This window comes from Pezoporus occidentalis, unplaced genomic scaffold, assembly GCF_034315485.1.
Source record: "Pezoporus occidentalis ecotype Australia unplaced genomic scaffold, CSIRO_AGI_Poc_V1 ctg122, whole genome shotgun sequence".
Classification (NCBI taxonomy): Eukaryota; Metazoa; Chordata; class Aves; order Psittaciformes; family Psittacidae; genus Pezoporus; species Pezoporus occidentalis.
Window position 1 is genome coordinate 2,047,082 of NW_026913016.1, and position 23,134 is coordinate 2,070,215.

General features: G+C 44.3%; 2 long non-coding RNA genes across 3 annotated transcripts in view; one reads left to right on the plus strand and one right to left on the minus strand.

Annotated features, from left to right (window-relative positions):
* On the minus strand, positions 1-16,121 carry LOC134157931 (uncharacterized). Its single transcript, XR_009962538.1, has 2 exons — positions 15,904-16,121; positions 1-1,255 (listed from the first exon to the last, which is right to left on the minus strand). It is a non-coding gene; the product is annotated as an uncharacterized LOC134157931 (long non-coding RNA).
* The window catches only part of LOC134157930 (uncharacterized), a 19,189-nt gene continuing 11,403 nt past the window's right edge, over positions 15,349-23,134 (plus strand). For both annotated transcript variants that reach the window (XR_009962537.1, XR_009962536.1), the window contains exon 1: positions 15,349-15,783. This is a non-coding gene — a long non-coding RNA (uncharacterized LOC134157930). The remainder of the gene's footprint in view (positions 15,784-23,134) is intronic.

Here is a 23,134-nt window from a genome sequence, read left to right on the forward strand (position 1 = left end):
ATTACTTAGGTTTTCAGTTTTATGGTTATTTTGCAGCTTGGAAACAAAGAAGAAAGCCAGGGCCATGCCATCAGCCAGCTGGAGACACACACGGACACTCGCACACTGTCTCCTTTTGACAAGATTTTTTCCAAAGCTCCTCAACAGCTGTCTGGCTTCCCTTTTGCAGAAGAGGATATGGAAGATGGGAGCCATGGCCGAGGCCGTCGGAAGTGCTTGCTGTTGCAGTAGGCTTTCTGCCCAGGCAATGCTAGAAAACAGGTCTCAGGAATGGCTTCATCTGGTGTCAGGGCAGCTGATCCTTCTTTTCCAGGGGGAAAATGATGGAAAACCCATGTTCTTTGGAGACTTCCTCCAAGTTTGTGTTTTTAAATGTATTACATATTTTGATGGTAAGTGTAGTAAAAGGTCAATCTTCTTGCAACTCCTTGGGTCGTAGAGCAGATTAAGCCCCATAGATGTTGTTACTTTGGTTGTCATATGGTCCAAATCAGTTTAGCACTGGTAAAACACTGCATTATCAGTGAAAAGCAACCTCTGCCTCCAGCCAGGGCTGTCAGCTCTTCAGTGTTCACTCTGACTTTCTCTGCAGTAATACTTTCTTCTCCAAGGCTGTAATTTTCTATGAAGAGAAACATTAGATAAAGGTCTGAATTATCAATTATCCTGATAGAAATCGTGTGGCTTCCCATGGTAGGTTGATGTTATTTTTAGAATAACATTTTACCACACACTGAAATAATAAACACCATACACCGATGACTTCCTGTTCTTCTGCAACTTGTGCACATGAAATCCATGAGTTTATCCAAGTCATTGGAGGAGTAATTCCTCATGAGAGGAATTACTTAACTTCTTTCTTACTCTTCCCTCCTCAAACACTGCTTCTCCCACAGGGAAAGGTGGTGTGTCAGCAGGATGCACATTAAAAATGTAAGTGCACTTTCTCCTTGAAGTTTTAGCACAAGGTCAGAAATATCCAAGTGGAATAACCTTATTGCGGGGTTGACAACTGCAGCCTGTCAAAACATCAACCCAAATCCAGCACGGGGCACTTGACTACAAGTAAGACATCTTGATAATGCTTTTTACTCCCCTGCTGGATAGTGTGTTTTAAAAGTATATCTGAATTATCAGGTAATGCCACATATTTCATCCTCTCCACCTCAGTATTGGGCGGCTACACAGGAGGAGCAAAAATCAGTACTCCTGCTTTCCTGAGCTAGAAGCTCTAGCCATCTGCAGTCCCACTGCTCTGTATTAAATAATGCACATATCCGTATGTGTATGTAATTTCTGCATGAGAACAGGATCTCTAGTAGCTAAGCAGTAAGCTCATAAGAAGCTCTGCCTCACCTGAAGGTATAATCCTTTATTTGTGACATCCCAACTAGTTACCACTGGAAAGCATTATGTTCTCATAACAGGACCAGTGGAACCTAAGGGGCTAGGAGGTGGGGTTTTTTTTCCCACAAGTTAAAATGTCTCCAAGACCATTCATTAAAAAAGAAGGAGGCACTTGGGTAAAGCTTTGCCCACAGGAATTCTCCTGAGTAAGTTTGCTCCTGGTACATCTTGATAATGTTTACCTCTGTCTGACTTGGACCTTATTGCAAAGACAAATGGATCAGCTATATAAATTTTAATGTAAGGAAACATCTGAAATAGCAAAAGGCACCCATGGTTTAATCCTGTAGAAGTAATAGTGATGAATGTTATCTGACATACTTTTACTGGTATAATAAAATGAGTGTCTTTTCGCTAAAACTCAAACCAGCTGAAACAGCAGAGACTGAATTTAGCACTGAAACAGCAGAGACTGAATTTAGCCCATCCCCTGCTGAGCCCTGCCACAAGGCACTGGTTTGCCCAGGGAAGGGGTGAGGTACATCTGGTGGCAGCGAGGTGGTGTGTCTCACATTCAGCTCTTCTGTGTGGTGCTGATCTGCAGACCCAACCCTGCAGGACTCCACTGGTAATTCCTGGTCATCCCGGGGACCCTTGGAGTACCTTTTAGTTGAGGAAAGTGCAGTCTCCTCCAGTGACCTGGCCCACTCAGGTCTTGTATTATAAATACAGGCTTGACCTCATGGCCTGACTCTATCCTCAGATGTCTGTGCCTGCAGTGTTGGAATGTAACGCTATACCTCCCCATAGAAGTAGGATAGGGGGAGACTTCTTGGAAACTTCTAGGACAGGCACCAAAAATAAAAGGCATCTGAGTAACAAGTGGAACCACAAGGACACAGAGCTCCTCTGCTTGCTTTTCTGGTTGGTGCTTTTGTGTTATCTTTTCCTCTTCAGGACTTTTGTGGGATGCTATAAATACATAGGGTATGTGCAATTGTTACTGTGGAAATGAGGGTTCCCATGTCCCTGTTCTTGGGACTGAGCACCAAGGTACTGGTGCTGTGATGGGGGGGCTCTGCTGCTGGGCTGCTCTGGGGTACCTCTTCCAGAGGCTCAGGAAAGGGAAAAGAGAAGGTTGGTGTTTTGAGGTTGGTACTGCACGTGGCACAACTGAAGGCACTATAGAAGGGCTGAGAACATTTCTCCTAATTCAGGGTTATAACATATAGCTATTCTGTCTGTCTTCATCCCTCCCCCACCACGGCTTGCATGGAAATCCCAGCGTGCCCACAGCAGTGAATTGCTGGGACAGAGACTCGGCTTGTTCTAAAACATGCAGTGAAACATCATAATGAATTACCCCAAAATACTCCAGCCTGGGAAGTCTTCTGCCCAGAGACCCTCCTACGCGGCCGCATGAAGAGCACACAGGAATTCTCCTGTGCCTGTTTTACTGGGAATGCTACCTGTAGCTGTGAGCAAAACCACAAGATTAGTGATGAAATGCAACCTCTGCTGCTTTTCATGGCAGGGCGCTGCAGCGTTAGATGGTTTCAATTACAGCGCTGGGACCTGGATGGCCTGTGAGGGCATGCCAGGGATGTGCTTCCCTGCGAACGCCATGGGGCAGCTGGTAAAGCTGATCAGGCCCTTTCTCTCCAAATGCTGAGGCACCAATTCTGTCTGGGGCTGGTGCATGCTTCTGACATGAATTTTGCCACTCCAAGCTGGCTCCAGAGTATTCTCTCTGCTTAGATTCTGGTTACTGAGTCCAGGGAAAAGCAAACCAAGCCAGAAACATGACTCAGCCTTCTGCTTGCAAACTGAACCTGGAAGCTGGTACTACCAAGTGGTGGCTATCCATGGGGTGTTGTGACCTTGTGCAACACTTGTAAAGACCTCTTTCAGCTTGGGAGCAAGGACAGGGAGGTTCTGCTCCATGAATAACTCCTCAGCTCAGTGGAACAGGCCAGCCAGTAAAATAAGGCTAAATGAAAAATTATAGGGTGAATTTGGCCTCATAATCACACACAGATAATTTGTTGCTTGAACAGAGTCAGCTGAACATAAACAAGTCTACAATGCGCCTCATTATTGGAGTTATTTTTCTAGCAAGCCCCATGGAGATATGAAGTGGCTTTGCTCTGCAATTCATGATCTAGTTTGCTATTAAATGCATTCAGTTTAATTGTGGCAATGTGTCTCATTTTGGAAGCTTTCTCAGCCACCATGTAAAAATAGCAGAAGACTGCAGAAACCAATTCCCCGGCACAGATGTTCTCCTCCATTTGCTGCGTGCTGCTGGAGCAGACAGGTGTGCTGGGCGAGCCAAGGCTGCAAAGCAGAGTAACGCTGATGGCACTGAGAGGCAGTCTGGGACAAATGGATTTCCTCTATGGCAGCACCACATGGGGTAGGATGTCACAGGTTTTGACTGCCCGGACAGTCACAATGCCCCGTTTGACCTTCATCTGGCTTTGGCTCTCCATCTGTAGTCACAGCAACATACCCGTCCATCTCTGCACTGTTACAGTGCCTAACGTTAATTGCATCTGACTGTTTTATGCACTAATCCTGTGACCTCCCAAAAATGAAATCATGCTGGGCTGCCATATATCAAACTCACATCAGCCTCTTGTTGACTTTGGCCATATGGTGTCAGAGTGATGAAAAAAGAACATTTCTAACCTCAACATGCTGGGTCTTATGGCAGTAACTTAAATCGTTTTTCCATAATTGGGGGTACAAAGCCTTCTCTTTAAATATACCTTTTATTTTAATCTGCATGCTTTAGATTGGGCAGAATCCTAAGAGTAGGTATAGGCCAAAGCTGATTAGGAGCCTTCTGAGCTTGCCTAGCCCAGCGATGTTTGTTTTCATGATAGAATATGGCCACTGTATCCCCAGCCATAAAAGTCTGTACTTGGTACAGCCAAAATAGACCTGCACAGTATTCGAGTGATTTGGTTTGTCACTCACACTGCATGGACCTGAGCTTTCAGCAATTTGAATAGGAGTAAAAAGAGATCATCCAACATTTTCAAGAAGCTATGGTCTTGGTGCTGGCAGATGGCACGTAGCCAAAAGGGGTTAACAGGAATGTGGGTCTGGGAGAATGCAAATGGCAGTGAAATATTTATCCAGCATCTCTCTTTTACCCTTATGGCGATTGCTAGTGGTGCAAGATTGCTGTGCTGCGAGGAATGTACCTGAAACAGCTTCTGGATGTTAAGAAACCTGTGACAGATGATGAAGTTGTGGCTTTAATCACTGCCTTGAGGAGGACAGGTCTCATTCATGAAAGTGCAGAGATATCTGTGGGAGAAGGTGCCCAGAGGTCTTATCTGTACAAGCCAAACGCACATGTGGTTCAGTGGTGACATGTGAACATGGTGACATTTGGCAGTGGAGAGCTTGGGCATGGTGGGACAGATGAGCAGTCTCTTGACCAAAACCTTCTGATTGTGTTCTCTGTGCACGTGAGCAGCTCATCCTGGAGAGCATCCATGCAATTTCACAGCATATATTTCTCAAGGACATGTCCTGTGATGACACATGTCAGCCAGTGTCATCTGTGCCTGAAAAAACACGTCTTTCAAGAGTAAACACTTGGCAGAAACAACAGCACAAGCTCAAATTTAGACAGGAATAATTGATGCTGTGCAGACCCCAACTTGCTGGAAGGGGGCACGCTCTCTGGAAGGCAGGGGGGGAAACATGTTGTTAATTTTACTAGACAACTTCTGCCTTCCCCTCCTTTTCATTTTGTAGTTGCCAGCCTCCCTGGTTGCTCCTAAAATAGAAACATCTGACGCCTTGTTTAACTTCCTCTGGGGGCCTGCGGGGAGCAGGATGGGATAAATCCCCTCTCTGCAGCGTGTCAGTCAGCCTCTTCCAGCCAGCTCTGCTGGGAATTGCATCTCAGTTTGCCACCTGCCCCCAGTTTCACAACGCCCTCCCCATTCTCCTTTTCCTGCCACAACTCTGTGCCAGGTTGGGAACTTCCCTGCCATGGTACCACTGTCACACATCACTCCGACACCTCTCAGGCACACTGCTGTTGAAGGTGCAGAGCTGGTGACAACAGCCACAAAAAGGGGGTACTTGCCACACAGGCAAGGCACTTACACCAGGCAGCAGCGAGAGAAACTTGAAATGGAGAAGGGGTATTTCAGTGTGGTCAAAGCAGAGCTCTCCTTGCATATCAATGAGCCTGTTATTGTTGCCTGCTTGCTCAGAGTTAATCTCCTGTGATATTAGCTTCAAGGAGGATGGCTCAGTGACGTTGCCATGCTACTGAACACGCTGAGCTATCTGCGCTTCTGAAGAGTTCGAACCATTCCCAGCGCTCATGCAGCCATTACAATGATGTAACGATTGGGCTTGTTATTCCTCCTTCCCATGGGGGACCTCCTTTCCCCTTATTACAGATGAGAAACCTGGCTTTATCTTTGTTTTTCTGAAGGAAATACATACAGAAACCTTGCAGGAGGCTCCATGAGACATCCTCATGGAGTGGGAGTTTTGGCTTCTTCCTCTGGGGAAGATGACCCTCAGAGGCATGGAGCCTTCAGTGAAGTGCTTGAGTGCTCTTTATGAGCCCAAAGCAGTAGTACATCATCCCTGGAGGAGACATGCATACAGCTGAGCATAGTGGAGGAGCTCCAGCCCATGGGACTGTAGGTAGGTACGTGCCCACCTCCCCTGTAGTCATGTTGCATTTGCCTCTGCCGCATCCCGTTTGTCCCAGGGACAACCATGGGACAGTTCTGCAAGGAGGATGCTCTGTAGGCGGTCTGGGGGCTGCTTTTCTTTGGAAGAGGTTGTAATGCAGCCATGAAGTCATTGGGCTAAATTCCATCCAAGCCACGTCCTATGTAATTTTCTTGTTCTTGTTAGCCTGCCACCTCAAAAGTTGTCCTGTCTTCTAAAATCCCTAATTACAAAGCAATGGGAAATGTAGTGGAGCATAGAAAATGCCAGTGAGAAACACATGGGGGGGGGGGAATGGGGGTGGTGATGGAAATAAGAAAACTTTCCTGGCAAGAAATCCCCTGAAGTCCAGAGGTACATAAATTTCTCTCCTTGATTTCTCTCTTTTTATTGTTTAACAAGGTTCTCCCAACCTCGTGTTTGGTCTCAATCTGAAAAGTCTGGTCAGGGCTTGGGAATGTAGGCTCCTTGTGCCCATCACTTCTCTGTTTTTTCATGGCTTTGCCACAAGGGCAGAGGAACAGGAGACAAGGATTAAGGTCCAGCCCCAGTTGTATTCCCACCACTTGACTAAGGACCACCCCAGTTTTGCAAGAATTAAGCAGGATCGCTACAGTCTTGGGAGTGCTCGTGCATCATGACAGAGGTCCGTAAAGCACATAGACATACTAGAGCTCAAATGGTTAACAGGCTTCCAACTGCTTAAAAAACAAAGCCACATTAGAAATTTCTATTTTGAAGGGTGTGACAATGGCAGAAGCATGTGACAAGCCCATCCTAGCTCTGCTCCAGGACTGCAAACATAGTGTGGCCATCTGGCACCTGAGAGTAAGAAGTTTAAATTGGATTTTAATAATACATTGCACCATCTGATAACATAAGGACTCAAAGGAAACCCTCTCTGCTTACATCTTGAAGACTGCAGATGCTTTTTGAATCCCAAAGCGTGGAGGAAATCTGTGGTTTCTGTTCAAAAGGGTGACAAGCACTTTGCTCTTGAGAAAAGGAAAAAAAAAAGAGACAATAAAAGTCTTGGGTTTGTCATTTCTGTTTTACAAAGGAAGCGGCAATTAGGTGACAGGTGTGTAAATTCTCCAGCAATACTGCTGAACACAAAATGCACCCTGACTTGAGTCTGTTCTTGGAAATCCTTTACCATCCCATCTCCTAAAAGGAAATGATCACACTAAAGCCATTATTTCCTTCTGAGCTCTGAAAAGGTGGTGTTTTTTTTCCTCATTTGTTTCTCCAGAGAAGCTGGAAGGTTTAGAGATTGAAAACATAATGATGGCTCTTAAAAGAAGCTGACTTTTAAAATTAGAGACTAACATAAGAGACAGGAAAGATGAATGATGGAAGCTATCAAGGTTTGCCACTCCCTCCAAGCTTACTGATATTCTGCATTGAAACTGCCGTAAAAGATTTCCACCTCTGACGTACGCAAATCATCATCTGTAGGTCCCAGTGCAGCATGCATGGCTTGCACAGCTCCCTTCCACTCCTTCCTGGTATTACCTGGGTAAAGGCTTCAAGTCCTAAATACCTGGGGTAAATTATTAATCACATGTGCTGTTTAACTAGCTACCACATAGTTTTCACTTGCCAGCTGAAAACAGCTTTATTTCTTTTCTTCAGGATGAAAAAAACTCTGGGTGCAGCCATGTGGGCTTCTCTGCAGGTTTTACTATGTTTGTTAAAGAAGGCCAAAAAGATTCTCTTCATCTCTGTCCTCTGTACCAGTTGCAAATTGAATTGCTGGGGATGGGGGTGCATGAGCTGTGGAACAAAGTCCATGCTGTCTGAGTGCAGGAGGAGCTTCAGGTGACCCCTGTCCAGACATATGTCCAATGCCATCTTCACTGGTCAGCAGACCTTGGCACTGGATGTGTGCTGAGCAGTTGTGAAATACAGCGATTAGGTTCAGGGTTAAATCCTTCTTATGTTGAGAACCATTGCCCAAAATTTCTGTAGCTGGGCTGGAGAGACATTACCCCTTGCTCCCGCTCTGTCCAGACACTCCAACTCTGCTCTGCACTGTCAGATTTGGCATCACAAAACTCTTCATGCATTTGGTCTGTAAAGTAACCAGCCAGCATCTGAGCTGTCAGGCTGGTGCTCTTCCTGAGCAGTGAAATTCAAAAGGAAACAAAGTTGGAGGTATTGCTTAATGTTCTGGGTCTGGTTGTGCATTATTGGAGTTGGCGTAAGACCCTGAGCCATAATGTAGGTAGCACACACAAATAGATAGAGGAGAGTGAAAACACACCTATTCTTGCTACCATTCATGTCACCTCTCAAAGTCCTTGACAGTCGATCCTGGGAACACGAGGCAGTGGAGAATAGAGGACACCCAAAATATGACTTGCTCGTGGCTTGTTTCTGGCCTCGGTGGGTTGTTTTTTGGTTGCTTTAGTGTTTTCTTTTCAGGAGGTGGGTGGGTTTCTTGTGTTTTTTTTTTCAGGGGAAGATGAATATTTTTCTTCTTTTGGACACTTCCTGTTGTTTTGGTTCCCCTTCTCCCCACCTTGAGCTCTTAACCTTCAGAGTGATTGATATATGTGTGTTTTAAGTGCATCAATCAGAATTTCAATCAGCTGAGCGGGAAGCCTGAGATGACAGCTCCCTCTGCTATGGCTGGTACGTGCAATTGGAGTCTGCTTTGGCTTTCATATTTGTCTGACAATGAAGAGGTGAAAAAAACTCCCTATATATTCAACTTTATGAGGGTTTACAGGCTACATCCCTGTGGCATGATGACTTGGCTGCACTGTGCCCTTACAGATGTTTATAGAAAGGATTCAAAGGGAGTACTAAATTTAAGAACAAACAGGTTGGTAAAGACAGTATCATTATGATTTTGCAAACAAACAAACAAACAAACTGGTATTAGCTAGATTATCCTCTGGGGGTTGTCCATCTGCTATGTACCTAGCACATTGCTGCAGCAACCTACACGCCAACTGAAGTACGGGATGGAGCACCTCTGCCACAATTTTAAGGCTAGCATTCTGGGCCCCTCAAACCAGGAGTTTAGCTTCATCTCCTGATCCCTTTGAAATGCTGCCTGTCCCAGGGCATGCACTCACTCCACAGGGTCTCAGGTCCATCTTCTCCACATGGGCGACATCATTCCTGACAGATGTATGCCCACCTGTCAATGGTGGAGACCTTCAGTGATCAAGAAGCCACAGCTTTCTCACATAATCTTCTCCAGGGCTTCCTTATCTTCAGTTCTAGGAAGCCTTCCAGGCCCTAATGTCCAACTTGACTCCTAATGTGGAGTGCCATCAGAATTGGGACAGAGCACACAGACTGCTGCCCAAACGTCCTCTCAGTCTGACTGTTGAGGTAACACTATGACACTGAGAACTACTCTCCAGCAATGATTTTCTAGCCACTCTTGCAACTACCTCAAATAATTTAATCTAGACCATACTTTTCCAGCTTTGGAAGTCAAGATATGTGACATTTACTGATTCTTCCACTATCTTGTTGTGAAAACAAATTTAGACTAGCCTGACATAACTCGATACAATTAGATGAGCTTGATGTGTGCTAGCTGCTACTAATATCCTTGTTTTCTCCTAGGCACTTACAAAATTGTGTGTGATTTGTTGCAGTGCAGGAGGGTTCATGGAGGTGAAATTGAGCAATGTGAGCTACTGGAGTTAACCCTGAAGTCCTAAATTCCATGGATCCAAACCACTCTCTGCCAGGAGTACCACTGGCAAAGACAGGCTTTAGGTTCTGGGTATTTTGAATTTTCTCTATGATGTTGCAAAATAATGGGATCTTTGATATTTAATTAAAACAGTTATCTTTCTTACCCATGCAGAAATGTGCCATAAGTATTTTGCAGGTAGAATAGGAATGTTTGATAGGAAATGCTCAAGCAGCTCTGAAAGCCGGTGGCAAAGCTAAACTCATGTCCCCTTCAGGCAAAATTAACCCCTTGTAAATGTAGGATCCACGCATGGTTTTGAGGGAGTGGGCAAGAAGGAATCCCATGGCTGCCTCCAGCACAGCTGTGATCCACTGCTGGGGCTTTTAACCCTAAAGGCTTGGTCTGGAAAAAAAATAGGCACTGCTTTCACTGCTTCCCTTATTACTGATCTAAGAATGTGTTTCAGGTCCTGAAGTGTGATAGGAAATACTTTGGATGAGTAAATTGCCCCTCAGCTCTAATGAACAGGTTGCTCCTTTTGCAGCACTTGCAAGCACACAGCATGTTTTGGCTTTTCATTTCTGATGTTTCCCCACGCCAAGCCCAAGCACTCTTACTTTATTTTTAAGTTTTATTCTACAACCTGGTGTGTTTATTCCTATGTAATCTGGAGATCACTGCAACAATACCACGAAAGGGTCTGTGCAACCCCAGCCCAATGACAGGTGCATTCAGCTGCTGCTGAAGCTACATAAGGCATTTAAAAATAAGTAAAACTGCCAAGTTCCAGGGTGAGTCTATTTCCTCAGGATCTAGTGCAACCATAAAGTAGAAAGAAGCTGAACACCCCCCATAGACCCCTACCTCGTGTCAGGGTGTGCTGAACTTTGCCCTTTCTCACATGTGTGCAAGGGGAGCTGCTTTGTGCAGTGGGAAACCTGTGGCTGGTGTTTTCAGAGGAAGGACTGGTTTCTGCTGTGCCAGACACTGGCTTTTGACAAGCCAGGCACTGTCCTCCTGGTATGCCTGCCTCTGCATAAGCCTTCTGGTTTATACTCTGGAGGATGTGTAATGATCACGCCTTAACTATGAAAACAGTTCTGTTCTCACGTCAGAGGCTCCAGCGCCCCAGCACATAGGAGTGCTTGTCCCCTTTGAGCAGCACTGGTTTGTATCAATACAAAAAGGGAAAAACAATTAAAAAGGGCAAGCAAGCCACAGTTTTGCTCCTGTTGTTGCCTAAGCCACTCGATCTGATGCCAAGGAGTGGGGTGTGGAATTTCCATATACACTTTCTGGGTAATTTCTCTTCCTCTTCTCACATCCTCAAGGATTGTTCCTGATTTTTCATAACCACTGTATTAGGGGTTTTTCTTACTCTACTTTTTTCTTGTTGTTGTTTTAATTGTATCAAATAAGATTAAAGAATATAACTGTATGCAATCAAAAGTGATTATTCTTGCAGGTTAATCTGACTAATAAGAGTTTAATTGTATTTCAGGAAACCGTATGCCATTGTGGTGCATTATTTTTGTACCTCTTGGCTTGTGCTATTAAAAGATTGCAGCTGATACAAAATGATATGGGAGGATGCCAACTGGATTCACAGTATTTAATCAGATTGCTTTGGCTTTGAAGTCTCTTCATTGGTTAGTTACAAAACTTCGTATTAATTTTAGGGCATTTCTGCTCACTTCTGAGGGTTCTAATAGCATTAGCTTGAAAGCTCAGAAATTCTTTGGGAAGGAAGAGATATTTCATGTCTGTGTTCTTATTCTGTTTTCCTCTAGTTATTTTTTCCTGAAGTTTCAGCTTGTGTAACTTCTGGATGGATATTGAATACCTTTCGAAAGCATGCAGGAGCAGATCATTTTAAAGGCTGTTGTTCACATATCTGAAATCATCTGAAATTCACAGATTTGAAAGGCTTGACTCCATTTTCATTTGCCGCCCTTTGTACAGCTTTTAAATTTTGAAGATTCTTGTTTGAATAAAAAGCACGCAAGTGGAATAAGCTGTAAAATACTAGTTACGTATTCAGTCCTTCTCCCCCACCGATACACTGGGGTGGAAGAAGCTACTGGGTGGATAACACTTGGGTGGAAGAAAAAAGGCAATTACAAATGCTGGGTACCCCAAGCAGAAGGAGGAATAAATGAGTGATGCTTAACAGAAGCCCAATTGAGTTCATGTTGCTGGAAAAAAACATCTATCAGGAGCGGCATCAGATAACAGAGTACTTTGCCTAGCAAGGTAATTATGGTTCAAACAGTAAATGCATTCAAGGCAAGATGAGATAAACTCTCCCGAAGTATGGTGTAGGCAGCACGGCAGTGTGTGGGGAAGGCGAGGGGCTGGGAGCCCCCACCCTGGTGCCATTGACCTGCTCCCCTTCCCCACCATATCTCCATCACCCTCAGCCTCTCCTGTTCATGGGGCAATGCAGGCAGGAGGCTGGTGGGGCAGAGGCAGTGGATCCCGCTGCATTTCACAGGAAGGTGCCAGGGCCAAGATAATCTCCTAATAAAAATAAAACCAGTGATGTTTTGGACACGGGACAGATGGATGCACCAAATAGGGATGGCCTGGGCCAGATTCCCAAGGGTTTGAGCTTTATCTGAGCCTGTTTGCTCACTTCTTATCGAGTAGGGGTGTATCTGGTGCGTGTGCCAGCGCCAGTCCTGGTTGATTTTGTTTTCAGCTTCTCACTACAGAGAAAAAGGAACTTCTGCTATGTTTAAAGAGCAGGGGTGGGAAGAAAACCCCACTGGCAGCATATGCCTTATGACAGCACTAGCACATTCATTGTGAAAGTGATGGGCAGCTAATGGTGTCAGTGCAGGAGAAAACCCAAACTGTGTGTGTTTGTTTGTTTGTTTCTCTCAAAAGCTCTGGCCTGAGAAGGGGCTGCAAAAACAATCACAGCCTGTGAAATCAGGACAGTATTTAAAACAGAAGAGGTGGGGGGAAAAGAGGTTTTATAAGTAGTGCCAGCTGGATGTGAAATCAATCCAGCTTTTCAAAATAATGAAAATATCTCTTTCCCATTCATTCCGCCTGGCATGTAACACCAGTGCTGCTGCCACATCATCGTTCCGAGTTAGCACGCCAGAAAGCAGGCACCAGCAGAGACCCAGTTGCCACTCAGTCCCCAGAACAGGACACTGTTGTGGGATGGTGTCGCAGATACGGCACCACTGGGAAGGATGCTCCCAGCAGCAACTCCCAGCAGCAGCTACCCAAGCAGGAGAACTCCCTGGATCCAGGGCAGCAGAAGGAGGGGAGTACTCATTAAAAAAAAACACTTAAATTTTGCAATTTGCAGGTCCAGCCACTGAAAACAGAGGGGTGGCTGCAGTGGAGAGGAAAGGGGGCTGATGGCAGTGGCACAACCTTTCCTGTTTAAAATCTTTCATTATTTAAGTCAAGCCTCATTCAATCTAACCTCTCCTTAAAGGCAGGCATTTTAAGTCTGATACACACAAGATGAAAAAAAAATTTTTCCAAAATGTACAGCACAGCACTGAGTCAGGCTCTGTTGGATGGTCTGAACATACTGATTTGCCACAGGAAGAATGCACTTCTTTAGCCTGACCCTTGTTTCCAACCACCTCTCTGTTTGGGATTTACATTACCAGAAGTAAATGCTGCCACAACAATGCGAAAAAGCAACTTTCATTTCTCTGTGCTTTAGACATACACACCTGCCCCCTTTTCTTCACCTAAAGCTAGGAGCTGTGAGGATAAAGAGCTATTTTAATGGATGAGGCACCTTGTTGAGCAAGCAAACCCCAGACCTGGAAGTGTTGAACAGGGAGATATGTTTCACGCTGTGTTTTAGTGCCTACTCAGGGGCTGCTCTGTGATTAAGATGAGCCAGAGGTGCTGGCGAGCCAGAAAAGCACATCTAGGGGAGCACAGCAGCACTGAGGTGCAGGTAGATCACTTCAGTGAACTGGATGGACTTTGCAAGGGAAGGTTCCAGACCTACTTGGACAAGTGACAGAGGGACACTGAAGAGAAAGAGGGACCAAAAACAAATTGGGAAAAGCAGAGAAAGAGGTCTCCATGGGTTGATATAAAGAGGAAGTTGCTGTAAATCAAGCTGAGTTGCTGTAAATCAAGCTGCTGCTCCTGCAAGGGCAACCAGCTCTAAGCATTTTCCGAGGCATAAACAGAAAGCAGACAAGAGGTGCATAAGAAGGCAGTAAGGGAAGAAGCAAGTACAAAAGATGGTCATATAGAACATCAAGTTAAAAAATTCACATAATTCAGTTTTCTATAAGGAGTTGTTAAATACCTGGGGTAAAACCAGGGAAGCTGTTAGGAACTGGGGCATGAAAATTTCAGAGGCTGCACTATGGGTAAAAAAAAGCAGTATGGTCAATGCACCTTATCACATAGACAAGATCATCTCCATCCCAGGACCCTTAAAGGTTCATTCATCAGATTGCATGAAATCATTAATCCGACAGTAACTACTTTTTCTGTAAACCTACTCAGTGAGAGATGCTGACCCAGATTTACAAAATAGGAAATGGTTCCTAGCCAGTTGACCATTGTGGTCTTGATGTTAGGAGAGGCCTGGAATGAAATTTGAAGGACAAATAAAAATTAAAAGGGTGTTCAGGATAAAAAAAATACAATACAACCAACCTGTGTCATTCAGACTAGGTTTATCAGGAGTAGCTCAAGCCAGCCTAGTCTGATAGAGAACCGATAGATGGACAGATAACCAACAGGAAATTGATTTTCTAGGCACCAGGATGATTTTGATGCAGAGATACCTGGAAAATTATCAGGGAAGCTAATGAAGATGGGTAATACTGTAAGAAGTGTAAGACAGGTAAAGATTTGGATCACAGTGAGAAACAGCTTTTATACTTTAGGGAAGCATCAAGCCAGAGGGAACCTCTCAGTGGTGTTATTTACAGATGGGTCTTGGGTTTGCTTTTCTTAAACACTTACATGACTGGTCTTGGCACAGACAAACGGGAGCATCGTGATGAACTTTCTCACTACAGCATAGGATTGGGGCAGTTGTTGGGAAGAACCACTCAACTTTGAAGAGTGTGAGATAAGATGGGTAACAGAACTGCAAAGTGAGGCACAAAAGAAATTTTGTGCTATGCTCTAGGAAATTTGTCCATTGAAAATCATCTGTCCTGGAGTGATCTGAGCACTGGACTTCACTATGGGTAACATGGAGAACAAATGTGAGGTGCCTGTGAAATATACAAAGCAGCCCACATAGGTGTGAAAGCTAGTACGGAGGAAGGATATACTGAACCCTAATGAAGGTGCTGGCAAGCCCTGCCTTATACAACTCCAATTACTCACTTTCAAAAGAGACAAATTTTACCAAAATTAAGTGCAGATAAGGATATAAAACTGGGCTAAGGGTAAAAAAATTACCTGAATGATAGAAGGTGAATCCAAAGCTTTGGCTAGCTTTCCTGAGCAAAACTGTGGCTGAGAGGACCCACGGTTGCTGTCTATCAGAATAATGTCAGTAACCCCAAAGGAGGAATACAAACTATTTAGGCTGGGGAGATGGCTGACACAAAAACAAGTGGGTCCATACTCTCTGCAATTGGCTAAGCCTGGAAACTAGAGGATGTGTCCAGCCTGAGAGCAGTGAGTCTCGGGGACAGCCTTCAGATAGAGGCAAATGCCCAGTGAGCATAAAGATGGAGTCTGAGGAGGGTGAAAAAGGGCTGTAAGCAACAGGGCAAGGCTTGAGGTTATACAGATTAAATTCCCACCCTATCTTTTTCTATTTGAGTAGCCAGTAATCCCTGGATGAGCCTCACAGCAGACTCTGTTTGCTCTGTGCTCTATCAATGTTTATCTCATTTGCAGCAGAAAAAGCAATCCCGGGAAACAGGAAATTCACTCGGAGGAGAAACGCTGCAGTGCCCTCACTCATGAGCTTTGGAGGGCAAATCTGCCTCCGGGTTTCAGCAGACTATTCTTCAGCCACCTTCCATTCATCGTTAGGAACAACAGCTAAATAACTCCTAGCCTGTTTCATAACAGGGATACTAGCCTAAGAGGTAAGACACTTCCTTTCTTTGCTTGAAACATCATGAACTTTCAAACTTGGCAAGGCTCTTTTGAGTTCGATCTAATAATAAACCCAAACCTTCCATTACACAAAAGCAATGAGGCTGAACTTGCCTGAACTTGCTTCAGGGAGCTGAGATCCAAAGCTCTGTCATTCCCTCAAAAGCCATTCTTCTCTTTGCAAGGACAGGATGTTGTTGTAACAAGGCATCCTTGCGATTCGCTCAGCCTCCCTTCCTCGTGATGTAATCCCTCTATAGCGACTCTGGAGGTCCTCCTTCAGCTCCAGTTTTGGGCATACAATGGCTGCCCAAGTAATCCCTGCTCTTTTCTATGAGTGATTTATGGAGACTAGAAGAACATTGAGACACAGCACATTCTCTGTTTTCCAAATGTTGGTGCAGCGAGAGTGGTAATTTTCCTGCCAGTGGGAACCTAAAAGACCTGGTGGGCTTTTCTGGCAGGACTGGATGCCAGTGAAAAGGACGCCAAGCTGCCTGTGGAGCAAGAGGAAGTATAAATGTGTGTTTGCTTTGACTTCCACTGGGAATCACGGAAAAAATATTTTGACTTGATTTTACAGTTCAGTTTTTCATTAGCACAATGGGAGCTCTCAGCCAGTGATCAGAAATGCCCTTGCTTAATTTGCATCGGTTCCTGGTCACTTATTAGGCACAATTGACATTGGGAGAACAAAACCACACTGACTGCATTGAAGACAGAGTGAAATACTTCTTTTCTCATCAATTCTTTCTTGCAGTACTGGCTTTCTTACGGAAGAGAATGGTCTTATGTCATCATGAAGTATTTGTTCTGTGAGTCTGTGCTGTTTGTTCTAGGTATCTAAATTTAAATGACTAACTTAATCACATAATCTCCCTAGGCTGCCTATAAAAACCACTGGAGAGCGAAGGGCTCCTCTAGTGAGCAGTTCAAAGGCTCTTGCTTAAGTGAGCAATCTTTTATTACCATGCCATGCAACATAACAGGTGTTTAGGGTTATACTTTATGCACCCTGCTTGCATGCTCCTGGTCTCCAGGATGATGTGAAAAGCACAAGAAGTTCTCTGTATATCTGGATTTGTTACCCACCATTTTCCAATCACAAAATTACTCCAGTACGAGGGAATGAAATAGTGACTTCCTTCACCTTGTATAAAAACAAACAGGCCACTCAAGTCGGTGTTGAGTTTGAAGCTCAGTAATTTTTACCTATGCAGGAATGGAGATTTATAGTGGAAACCTATCCCTTATATTTGGAGTAGGAAAGTGAATTTGGACTTATACAGATCCAAATCTCATAGAAGTTTGGAAACCCATGATTTAGGAACTGTTACACGAAATTATTCCCAAACCCATTTTGCTCATCATCCTACTTGCACTGGGGACCACTAGCAGAGGTTTTAGTGAGTGCTGAAATGGGTTTGCAAGAGGCAGGCTGTGACATTTGGTCACATCATAATCCTCTACAAGCAGATGCTGGCTGAAGTCAGATCTGACACATGGAAGTTAGTTTCCCTTCTACACATTATCTTAGCATTAAATAATAAAAATACAGGTTTTCTTGCTGCCCACATTATAGTGAGAAGCTGTAGATAGAATATCTGGCCTTTAGAGAAGTATTGTTCAAGGGGAAAAGGTCCAGATGAAATTACTGGGGGTACTCAGAGAGCAGTTACCAGTTGAACACTGTCAAACTAGAAAGATTTCTTGAGCTCGATCCTTAGGGATATGGTCTGGGTTCAGGAATATTCAGTGTTTTCATTAGTAATTTGGATGGAGAAGTAGAGAATCCCTTTGTTAGAGTTTCAGCTAAGAGCAAGAGACACTAGGGAGGAGAGGATTAGCACTCAGGAGATGTCAGTAATTAGAGGAATGGTCTGGAAATAAACAGGATGCAATTCAGTGAAGAGAAGTGCAAATCTGCACCTACACTGAAATAATCAGCTCCACAGGCACACGGTGGGAGAGAGCAGCTCTGCCGAGAGGGAGCTGGGGTTTATGATGATGAAACAATGACTCAGCTGTGGAAGGAAGAAACACCAGACTGGGATGGACAGACAGGGATATCGCATGTTAGGCACACGGGGATAAGCCTTTCAGCTGGATCACTGTGACTAGTTTCTATCATTACACCTCAGAAAGGATGCAGCTGCAGTCCCAAGGAGAGCAAGGCTGCAGAGAGCCTACAGAATGGCACCTATGAGGAGAGAGGCAAGGCTGAAAGACGAAACAATAACAATCTTCAAGTGCAGTTAATCTGCCAAAAAGAGGAAGGTGGTGAACTAGTCTGTGTCCAGAAATTATCCTCTGTGGTTTAACCACGATTTTCTGTGGTTAGAATAAAAGAGAGAGGGAGAGAGAAATTGAGATGGGAGATAAGTTGACTTTACTGCTTTGCTTATGAAGTGCCTTGGGGCATAAAGCACATGATCAAACATAGTCGAGTTACTGCAGCTTAATGAGTTATTGCCTGTTGGCTGAACCATACTAATTAACCATGTGTGTGCTCTTAGCCTGCCTCAATTGCAGATGAAATGGGCTCACTTAAATACTTGTGCTTTGCTTTGCAGGCAAGGTAGGCTGAACATCATTACAGCTTAGCTGATGGAGAGTGACTTCTAAGGGATAGGAACTCGTCCTTAGTGCTCAGTGGTAACCCTGGCACTGTTGTATCTGGGAAGGGATTTGGCAAGGGAGGATGAGAAGAAAACAGACCTAAATATATAAAGTATGTTAATTTGGAGGCTTATGTCAATAGGAAAGTGTTTCCATACAAGTGTAGAGGAAATGTATTAACACCGAGTTTTATAAAAGATCTCAGTAGTTTTTGTTTGGGAAGGCCTGTATTATGGTAATTTTAAAAATACATCATTAAGAATGCTACAGAGTACTGCACACACTTCTCACAACAGTGCACAGCTTTAAATCTCTCCTGTTTTTTTTAGTGTTTTCCAGTAAATTATTCTTTTTGACTCATATCCTCATGCTCCCCTTCAATTGTAGCTCTTAACTATTGGTAATGGCTGGTGTAGTTTCTCCTTTTGATGAGCTATCTTCTTTCTTTTACTGTGAAGAGTAGTAGCTGTTGGAGCTTTACTGGTGCTGGTAAGAATAGAGCATACAGTGCTCCAGGTTTCTTCTGATGTCCCTTCCTGCTTTCCTGCCTCCTTTCCTTCCTGCTTGCCTGCCTGCCTCCCTCTTTCCCTCCCTCCCACGTTTTTCCTTCTTCGTGGTTGTTTTCCACCATTGTTCTTTTGAGAAGTGCTTCCATGTGAAATGGAAGCAGACACTGCTACTTTATTAGTGTGCTGATGTTTTATAGAATCAGATAAATTAACCTGGTGAGGACCTCAGGAAGTTATCTCATTATTTTCTGTGCTCAGGGCAGGATCAAATACAACACCTCCCATTCTGAGTGATGTTTGTCTAACCTGCTTTTGAAACCCTGCAGTGGTGCAAACTCCAGTCCCTCTAGACAACCTTTCCCTGTACTTTCCTATCTTCAACCACTCCATATGATCCAAAATACAGAGCTGACGACAAGTTACACACAGTCTAGCGTAAACCCGCCAAACTACATCCATTTACTGCCATGATCCTTCCAATTTTCTGTAAGAAAGAGAAATGCTAGAAATCTTCATAGAGATTATTTGATAGCATAAATGTTTTGTAATCTAATTGAGTCTAAAGAGGATTGTTTTCCCTTCAGGACATAGATTTTTGCACTGGCAGAGAAACTACAACATACCAGGAGCTATAATGCTACAGCAGTAATTTATGCACTACATTTCTCAAGTGCCTGCAATACGGAAATGGGTTTTCATAGATGTGTTTTATGTATGTGGAAGGAGGTGCTATTATGTACTTATTCAGTGTTAGGCTTCCTTGTTATCCCAGATGCACACTCTAGTCTGAGAATATGTGATTTAGTTGGAGTCGAAATTCAGCCTGGGTCAGGCGAGTCTGTCTACTGCAGCACAGAAATAATTAGCGTCTGTATGAAGTTCCTATCCAGATGTGGATCTGCAATGGGGAAAACGTCTGTGGCTGATTTGAGCTGAGGTTTGTCTTATCTCTAGTTTCACTGCAAAGAAATTTTATCTTAAAACAGTACTCTTGCAGAGTCTTTCCAGCACCGTTAATCCCCCTCTGGTATTACTAAGGAAATATCAGACAATAATGACTCCTTGGAGATCTGAAATGAAACCATCGTACAAGAGGAATGTGAGAACTGCTGAGCAGACTGTATTTCTAGTTATCTGAGAACAACCGTACATCTACAAGTAGCTGAAAATTGTGATGCTACTATGATTCTGTCACATCCTTCAGCAGACCCGTGTGAGGACAGATAGGTTAAAGAACAGACAAACTGTTTCCTCCCCCTGCATGCAGAGGGAACTGAACTTGGCTTGACAGTGAGGGGCAATGCTGGAAAAATGATGATTGGGCTAGGAGGTCATCTTAAAACAGGTGAAAGAAAACCTATTTCATACACAGTGAGTAACAAACTTCTGGGATTTATTCCTGCAGAAGGCTACAGGTACCAGCTAGTTTAAGAAGTGCTTAGATGATAGACAAATTCATGGGCAATGTGGGCTGCCCTTAAAGAGACACTAAAGAGAATAAGCAGGCTGCACTTACTAAACTCCCTACTCAATAAGTCCTACCACTATCAACAGAGGCAGGATATGGGGTGAGATGGGGCGTCAGTCTCACCCCAGTAGCACAAGTCTGATGTTCTTATGAACTGCATCTCCTCCCTATCCTATCTGTCCTTCCCGTGACTCCAGAGCCAAACCTACCTATCACAAGGGTAAAAAGGTTTTTTGCTGGGCTTGCAGTAGTCTAACAGAACTGGAGCTGACTGGTGGGGAAATGGCTACTTGGGGTCATTGGCATGAGGGATAACAGATCCAGACCTATTGACATCATTGTCCAACGACAGTTATAGAGAAAAGCTGGTGGTAACAAAACACAGCCTGGTAATGCCTAGCTATTCCTCAAAATGGGCTGGAATTTTTATCTGGATTCCTCATTCGCTGCTCCAGGAGAAGGGAGAAGGGACAGGCTATCAGACACAAAGCTTGCCTATTTTTGCTTTCAGTGCATTTGGTGGGGACTGGAAATGTGATGTGTTTTCCAAAGCTCACAGCGTCAAACAATTCTCAGTAGTGTCACAAATAACATTGTTTCAGGTCTGGGAGGGATTTATGGACAAGAGAAAAGACCCTTGAAATTGATAACAATAATTCTGCTGCTCAAGCTGAAGGCAACTCTCCAACAGCTGTCAGGGGCTGAGATTTTTTATACCCCCTCTAGCCAAAAGGAGGCAAGACCATCATAATTAGCTACTAATTGAGAAGCCTGCATCTGAAAGGCACAATTTCAGAGAACAAAGAGCCAGAGGGACCCATTTCTAGAGCTAATTAGAATTAATTCATAGCTATAAGTAGAAGGGCTCCCACAGTCCTGGGAGTCTCTCTTGCCCTCTCCTGAAACACTAGTCTAAACATATGCATACCAATCAAAGAAGGCTCAGTGTGACTTGTGTGGCTCTTGCGTAATACAGAAACAGCACCGCTTGTTAAAAATCAGTCTGATTTTCATCTTTTTGCAGCCCTGGGCTATGTCTCCTTTCTGCAGCCTCTGGTACCTGCACTTGGGTATCAATCCTTTGGGGGTACCATAGTGTTTGTCCGTGTGGGGACTCCAGTATGGCAGTGCTCACCCAGGCTTGTGGCAAGCACCCAAGTGGCTTCCCTACCTGCCCTTCCTTCCTTTTGTGCATCTGTTTGCTAACGAACAAAGCGACAACCTCAGCACTTTTTCTACTACTGCAGGAACAGAGCTTTTAGAGACAAAAAGGTCTTCAAAACCTGGCCACGCTTCCCGTGCACCCTCCTGAAGATGGCTCAGGCAGGGCTAACTTCAGTCACCTCCCTGAGCTGCTGCAGTTCATTTGGTTTTCTCTCAACAGGTCCACAGCAGCTGTTCCAACATGAAATGGGGGGGCTCCACCAGAGTCCTCAGTAGCCCTTCAGCTGCTAAGGGTGTGGGCTGCAGCTTCCAGTCTTCATGTGGTCTCATAAAAGCCGTCAAGATCTGATTTTATTCTTTAAGACCTGAAGTTAAAGCCCCCCCCAAACTCTGTAAACATCTCAGTACCAGGTCTACTCACAATATTTGTGTTTTATTTGCAATCACCATATCTCTCTTATTTGTGTTTAGTCAACCTCTCACCAGTCCCAGCACTTCTCATTACTTGAGGACTGAGTCAATGCAAGGGCACTCCAGTGAGAAGATGAACCAGACCATTCGCTTATGCAGCCAATATTTTCAAAATGCCTCCATCTTCAGTTGGCCAACATAAGGTGTTTTTAAAACGAGCTTGATTCTTTTCAGAACATCTTTCTTTGGAAGACTGCAATTAGTTGCAGTTGCTTCAAGCTAAGGATCCAAAAAAGAGCAAGACAGTAATTGATTTGGATAACACATTCTCATTAGTGATGATCTTGTTATGGAGGAGGGGGCCTGCTGAATTCTGCTGTGCTGGCATCCATGTGTAAGGAGTCTAACAAGTCTTAGAATCTTCACAGTTTAATTGTGGGTGTCAGAAGCTGATGCTCCTAAAGCAGACAAATGGCTTAATTTGCAGGAGAGAGGAGTCAGTACTTGTGAGGTGCCTCATTTATGGCTCCAAATATAGCTGCACTTCTATATCTTTAGTTACCCACAACTGAAAATCTGGTGTGTTATACCTCTGGGAACATGTACTGGGGCACATGTGAATGCCATGTTACTGAAGTGGAGACACTCTGAGCTTCCCGAGCACCTTCAGATTTCCTGTTGAAGGAAACTGATTCTCTATAAAAAGATTCTCCCAAGGATTTTCTGCTCACAGATACTCACCCGGACCATTAAACTGCAAGAGTAGACTTTTGGGTTTTTTTCCTATCTGTCTTAGAAACGTACTCCTTTCTGTGAGGTGTATGTTGTATGTTATTATATAGTTCCCATATGAGGGAAGGAGAGTGTCTACCGCTGTCACAAGTGAGGCCAACTCTCTTGCCCTGACTTCATAGCCCACTGCTGAGAGGGGATCCAGGAGCTGTAGTCTGTGCCTGCATTAAGGCTTCAACTGGAACCAAACCTAACTGTAATCCCTCTGCTCCCCTTCCCCTGCTTCCAGGGCCCTTCTGCATAGCAGCTTCAGCTTGAGAGCTGGAACGTCACATTTCCATCTGACCCAGAGGACCAGACCTGCCTCCTCAAACTTCCCAGGAGCCCACTAAAGGTTTATGGATAGCTTGAGCCTCCAGGTGCTGCATGCTAGGTAAA